Consider the following 7,236-nt stretch of genomic DNA (forward strand, 5'->3'; position numbering starts at 1 on the left):
TGAAAAGTGAAAAAAATGAAGTGGCTGTGAGGTACAAAAACTGTTTTAATGAACAGTCACATGAAAAATTTTGACCTTTAGGAGCTTCATTGTGTGTTTTTCTCTGGAATTACTTAAAATATAGAAGTTTTATTCAAACTCTCACCCATTTTAGATAAGTGAATACTCATATGAGCTTGCTAGTTAGAGTACTGTTATAGAGAACTGTTGAAGTATTGGCTCTTGAATTTAACATACAGTCCATGGAATTTTTCCAAGTAAGAAAGTTAAAAATAAATCCATATCAAAATGGTCTTACCAACTATGCATTGTGAAATCTACCAAATATGTTGAGAGTTTAACAGATTCTTATAATTGATAAATGAAAATATTTGTAACATGTAAATAGATCTGTATGATTTCTGCTTCTCCTTTATTTAGACACACTGAATGTAGGATATTTTTATTTTCAAATTGTAGTAATACTATATAAAATAACAATACTTTACTGGATTCTTATTCTGTGCCAGACACTACACAAAATCATGTTATATAGATTATCTTGATTTACACATAATCCATTTCTTTGATTTAATGAGAAACCTAAGAATATACATTGTGTCTATTTTACAGAGGAGAAGCCAAAGGCAAGAAAGGCATTGATCATGCCTCATTTACAAGGAGGAACTAGGGTATACTTGCTAGTAACGGTAGAAAACATTATTCAGCTGCACCTACCAAGGGAAATAAAAAAACTTCTTTTTAAAAAGGGATAAGAATGTACAGAAAAAATTATTATGTGCTGAGAAAATAATATGGTAAAGGAATAATGTAAGGTGAATTTGTCTATACATTTTTTTTTAAATCTCTTTCATAAGTATAGTTTTAAACACCATAAGAAAGATAAAAATTTAACTGATATGATTCAAAGGAAAATCAAGGATTGCAACTGGACTGGAGGGGTATAAACATATTCAATTTTGAAAGAAAGAAGAGAAACTGTCTTTATTCACAGATGACATTATCATATATAAAGAAAATTCAGTGAAATCTACAAAAATGCTCCTGAAAATAGTAAGTGAGTTTACCAAGGTTGTATGATGCAAGATGGATATACAAAACTCAATATTTGTATATACTAACAACAAAAAATTGGGAATTGCAATTTAAATAACAATACTACATATTACAGTATCAAAAACAATATTTAGGAAAACTCTGGAGAGAAAAAAATATGAAAGTCGTATACACTAAAAAAACACAAAATATTCCTGAGAAAATTAAAAATCACACAAACAAATGGAAAAATGTACCTTTTTCAGTGGTCAGAAGACTTCCTATTGTTAATATGTCTATTATCCTCAAATTGATCTATAGGTTCAACTAAATCCTAATCAAAATCCCAACAGGATTTTTTAGAGATTGACAAACTGATTTTAAAATTTTTATAGAAATTCAAAGGACCTAGAAGAACCAACTTTGTAAAAGAACGTTGTTAAAGGACTAATACAGCCTAATTTCTAGATTTATTATAAAGCTAAAGTAATCAACAGAGTGTGAAATTTGTGTGAGAGAAAAATCCGGAAAAGAGTGCCCAGAAATTTACCCATAAAAAATATAGACATCTTATATTCTACAAATTTCCAAAGGTGATTCAGTAGACAAAAGATAGTCTTTACAAAAATTGTTCTGAAATTTATCATATATACATAGGCAATAGACACGTTTATTCAAATAAAAACTTTGATCTACATCGTGTGCTGTTTACAAAAAATTAAACAGATTTAAATTTTAAAAAACTTTGTGAACTTTGGGTAGGCAAAGTTTTCACAGATACATCAAAGAAGCACAATCCATAAAAGAACAAATTGATAAGTTGAACTTCATCAAATTAAAAAACTTCTCTTTACCACTCTTAAGACAATGAAAGGGAAAAGCCAAGGATGAAGCGAAAAATTTGCAAATCATATATGTGATAATGAACTTACATCCAGAACACAGCAAGGATTCTCAAAACGAAATATGATATCCAGCAACATAATTTAAAAATGGAAAAGAAATTGTACAGAAACTTCACCCAAGTAGAGATAAAAATTGCAAATAAGCAAATATACAGATGTTCAATACCAGTAGTCATTATGAAATGCAAATAAACACCACAATGAGATTCCACTAACACCTATTAGAATAGCCAAAATTAAAATGACTAACCATACCAAGTGTTGGATCATAGGTGAAAAAACCTGCAATGCTCCTACACTAGTAGAAGGAATATGAAATAGTGTAAATACTTTGTAAAAGTTTGGTCGTTTCTTAAAAACGTTAAAAATACACCTATTATATGATCCCGCCATTGGACTCCTAGCTAAAATGTATCCAAGAGAAATGAAAGTATATGTATGTGTAAAGACATGGACACAAATGTTCATAGAATATTTATCATAGTCCAAAACGGGAAACAATCGAAATGTCCATCCAAAGGCGAATTGAAAAAGAAACTGTGCTCTGTCCATCCCATGGACCACACCATGGAATGAGCAGGGGCTTGGGCACTCCGTTGCTGACCATTCCCTGGAGAATCCGAGCTGCACAGGTGGTGTCTGTGCTGCCCTGCTTCCAGGAAGAATCTGACCTGCACGTGGCTGGCAGTCTCCTAGCGACTAGGGCAGCAGCGATCAGGAACCGTGGAAACTGGAGAGGTGGCACCCCAGCGAGGGCCACCATGGGGGGCCAGAGGCCGCGGGACTGGCCCAGGTCCCCGGGCATGGACTCCAAGCCCTGGTACTGTGACAAACCGCCTTCCAAGTGTATCACGAAGCGCAAGCACAGAGGCCTGAGGTTCCTGCCCATGGACACCCAGAACTGGTTTTTGTTTTGTTTTGTTTTATTGTTTTTTATACTTTAAATTCTAGGGTACATGTGCACAATGTGCAGGTTTGTTACATATGTATACATGTGCCATGTTGGTTTATTGTACCCGTTAACTCATCATTTACATTAGGTATATCTCCTAATGCTATCCCTCCGCCCTCCCCCCACCCCACAACAGGCCCCAGTGCCTGATGTTCCCCACCCTGTGTCCAAGTGTTCTCATTGTTCAATTCCCACCTATGAGTGAGAATATGCGGTGTTTGGTTTTCTGTCCTTGCAATAGTTTGCTCAGAATGATGGTTTCTAGCTTCATCCATGTCCCTACAAAGGACATGAACTCATTCTTTTTTATGGCTGCATAGTATTCCATGGTGTATATGTACCACATTTGCTTAATCCAGTCTGTCATTGATGGACATTTGGGTTGGTTCCAAGTCTTTGCTACTGTGAATAGTGCTGCAATAAACATACATGTGCATGTGTCTTTATAGCAGCATGATTTATAATCCTTTGGGTATATGCCCAGTAATGGGATGGCTGGGTCAAATGGTATTTCTAGTTCTAGATCCTTGAGGAATTGCCACACTGTCTTCCACAATGGTTGAAGTAGTTTACAGTCCCACCAACAGTGTAAAAGCATTCCTATTTCTCCACATCCTCTCCAGCCCCTATTGTTTCCTGACTTAGTAATGATCGCCATTCGAACTGGTGTAAGATGGTGTCTCTTTGTGGTTTTGATTTGCATTTCTCTGATGGCAAGTGATGATGATCATTTTTTCATGTGTCTGTTGGCTGCATAAATGTCTTCTTTTGAGAAGTGTCTGTTCATATCTTTGCCCACTTTTTGATGGGGTTGTTTGACTTTTTCTTGTAAATTTAGAACTGGGTATTTGTGAAGGAGGGCATGGACGACTTCTGCTACAGCTGTCCGTCTCCTGAAGATATGCTCATTTGTCTCCGTGATGAGTTTTTACTCCCCAAAATCTCTCACAGAGGTCCCCAAGCTGACCCCAAAAGCAGGCAGAAAAAGCTGCTCAAGAAAGCGGCCATGTTTTCCAAGCTCTTGCCAGCCCAGCCAGCACAGAAGGCGTTCGTAGAGGAAGCCCAGCTGATGGCTAAGCATCCCTTGGCCATGTACCCCAATCTGGGAGATTTGCCTCCAGATCTCCTACTACAGGTGCTGAAACCGCTGGATCCTGAGATGAAGCTGGAGAAGGCATGGGCTTACTGTGAGGGCCGGGAGAAGAAAACCAAGGAACCCACCAAGTCTGGTAAATACCCTCGTAGAAAATTCTGCCTACGGCTTCCAGAGACTCAGGCATCCCATCTTTGCCCTGAGCATCCCAAGACTCGTCAGGTGTCCAGTCTCCGCCCGGAGCCTCCCAAGACTAGAGTGTCCCATCTCTCCCCGGAGCCTCTCAAAGCTCCAGCGTCCCATCAATTCTCGGAGTCTCCCAAGATTCGAGCGTCCCATCTAAAAGAACTGCTTCAGGAAGATACACCAAGCACAACGGAGTGTGTTTCTGACTCTCTTCAACATAGACACATCGAGAAAACTGTGTGACTTCAAGTGGGCTTGAGACATGGGAGTTGATGAAGAATCCATCAGGAGTCTGTTTGACTTTACCCCCAAGTGGAGAGCAACCTATGAAGACCAACAGATTAAGAAGATAAAAGAATGGGCCTCAGCACTGCAATACAGAATAGAGCTAGATGAAATGGATGAGGTCGAATCCTTCTCACAGGAAAAAGACTGGTACAGGAAACTCCAGACAGCACCGAATTCTTACACTGCACAGCGTGTGAAGATGAGGTATGGAGCATGGTACCTTAAACCTAAGTTGGGGAAAAAGGTAAGAAGTGATTAACCTTTGATTGACCCCAAGCTGTTATTTGAAAAGCCTGATGAACCCAATATTCTTGACGATCTTTACGGACCAATTGCCTTTAAGGATTTCATTCTAAGCAAGGGTTACGAAATGCCTCACATCATTGAAAGACTGCCAGGAAGGGATGGGCTTAGGACTCTGTTAAGACGCCTATTCAACGTGCAATGCAAATTTACAAGTACAAAGAAGACGTCACAGATGCATCGGAAGAAGATTAGATGGTTTTCAATTTACTACTTAATTGGGTATTTCTTGTTCTCATTTTAAACATCAATCAGAATTTATGACGACTGGCCCCATGGATGTACAACTTTGGCAACACCTGTAAATTCAATACCTAATGTTTATAAATATTTCTTGATGACCTGCTTTGGCTTCATTATTTCATATATTTTATCAATTATGTGATTAATATTCACATATACTTTTTTCACATTTTTGAAGCATTGTGAATATTACATTATCATGTCAATTATTTGTAAAAATACATAAAACCAGAAATAAAAGAATTATTCTTAAAAAGAGAAATGGGGTTGGGCACATTGGCTCATGCCCGTAATCCCTCCCCGCTTTGAGAGGCCCAGGTGGATAGATTGCTTGAGCCCAGGGGTTCAAGAAGAGCCTGGGCAACATGGCTGAAACCTGGTCTCTACAAAAAATACAAAAATTAGCCAGGCATGGTGTTGCACACCTGTAGTCCCATCTACCCAGAGGGCTGAGGTGGGAGGACCGCTTCAGCTCAGGATGTTAAGACTGTAGTGAGTCATGATCATGCCACTACACTCCAGTCTGGGCGACAGAGCGAGACCCTTTCTCAAAAAACAAACAAACAACAACAACAAAAACAAAAACACCAAAATGTGCTGAGTAAAAGGAGAATTGTATAACTCTATTTACATTGAAATTTTAATATATAATTTTGACAAATATTTTGTTAACCAAAAATTGGAGTCTATAGCCGAATTAATGTTAACACTTTTTAAGAGTAATATTGTTATCTTCCGCTTTGGGATTACATCAAACCCCCAAAACCGGTTTGAAAACTATTTATCAAAATCATAGGTGAAACTTGAGTTATGCCATTTTATCATCTCTCTCAACTGAATGTATGTATTTCACCATGTTCATAAACCTTCACTACAAAAGACTATTACCAAATCATATAAACGGGTGCAGAATAGGAGGTAGCTTCAACTCCCTGACAAATCTCACGTGCAAAATTGATCTGTATGAGAAAAGCTACCAAACAACATCAAATATCCTTACATATCTGTTCAAGTTCAAATAATTTTCATTCCATTAATAGCAACTTAAAATGCACTCATAAGTTTAAAATAATAAATTAAGCAACTGCTTTACCTTTCAAACATAGCAGGTAAAACTGTCTGGTATAGGTAAATTTGTAGGTAAATATATTTGTAGTGTAGATCTGAAGTGCACTTTTTCTTTCAGAGATGAAAGAATCCATCTGTAAATGGACATATATGCATATATTTCATCCAAGTAAGCAGTGATATATACATCTATCTATGTGCAAATTCTGTTTCTAGTGAAATTTTTCCATGGGCATTGTGTTCCTGAAGAACCAAGTCTTTTTTCATGTTGTTTTCTAAGCCAAGGCCTATAATTTCTCTTCAAATTCATCATCATAAACATAGGTTCATGTCACCACTATCTGTTATTGTATTTCTGCAACAGTTTCCAACCCGTGTCTCTTCTTGAGTGTATTTTTGTAAAACACAAGCACGGCTTGTTAATTCTCCAGGCTAAACTTATCTAGGTACATAAACACTCACACACACATGCACACATATACACACACATGCTCCTGCATTCCAGACTCCAGTCCATATTCGTTTTCTTACCTTTGTGTCTTTCTTGTGTCTTTGTACCTGATCTTCTCTATTGTTAGGACTTCACTCAGACCATGTGATCCTGTTTCAGTGCTCTCCCCACCAAGGTCAATTTCATGATTGCTTTTATTAAGACCTTATGTCTGTAGACAAAGACACTCATTTTCCACTTGTCTTCCACTGAAGAACTTACATCAGTATCCTAGAGAAATGAGTCATTAATGCCTTCAAAATCTGGGAAATCCCCATACATATTATTCAGACTTCTGAGAGGCCAATATCATGCCTTATGGCTCAGAGTTACTAGTTTCTGAGGTTGTCCACCAAAGCCTTGGGCTTCATGCAGCAGCAGTCAATGTTCAGTTCCTTTCAGCAAGAGACAGACCTACTTTTTCACGTTTGGTTATGTGACCTTGCACTTCACGGAGGATGTATCCTCATCTACACAATGGACACGATATCACCAAACTCAAATTCTAGTGGGACTCAAAGGATTACTTATTGGAGTGCCTAATGCCTCAGGCATCACAGAATTAATACTAAACCTATATTTGTGGAAGAGGATGGAGTTGGAAAGGAAGAAGGATACTAAAAAATCAAAACCGAAAGACACTATAAAAAGTAACTTTTTGATCGTGTCTCTC

The 7,236-nt window shown here is 37.7% G+C and overlaps 1 pseudogene; it reads left to right on the top strand.

Moving 5' to 3' along the window:
• The first annotated feature begins 2,701 nt into the window (after positions 1-2,701).
• On the top strand, positions 2,702-4,957 carry LOC105551147 (annotated as a pseudogene).
• The last annotated feature ends 2,279 nt before the right edge of the window (positions 4,958-7,236 follow it).

The sequence above is a fragment of the Mandrillus leucophaeus genome, unplaced genomic scaffold, assembly GCF_000951045.1.
Source record: "Mandrillus leucophaeus isolate KB7577 unplaced genomic scaffold, Mleu.le_1.0 Scaffold509, whole genome shotgun sequence".
Lineage (NCBI taxonomy): Eukaryota > Metazoa > Chordata > Mammalia > Primates > Cercopithecidae > Mandrillus > Mandrillus leucophaeus.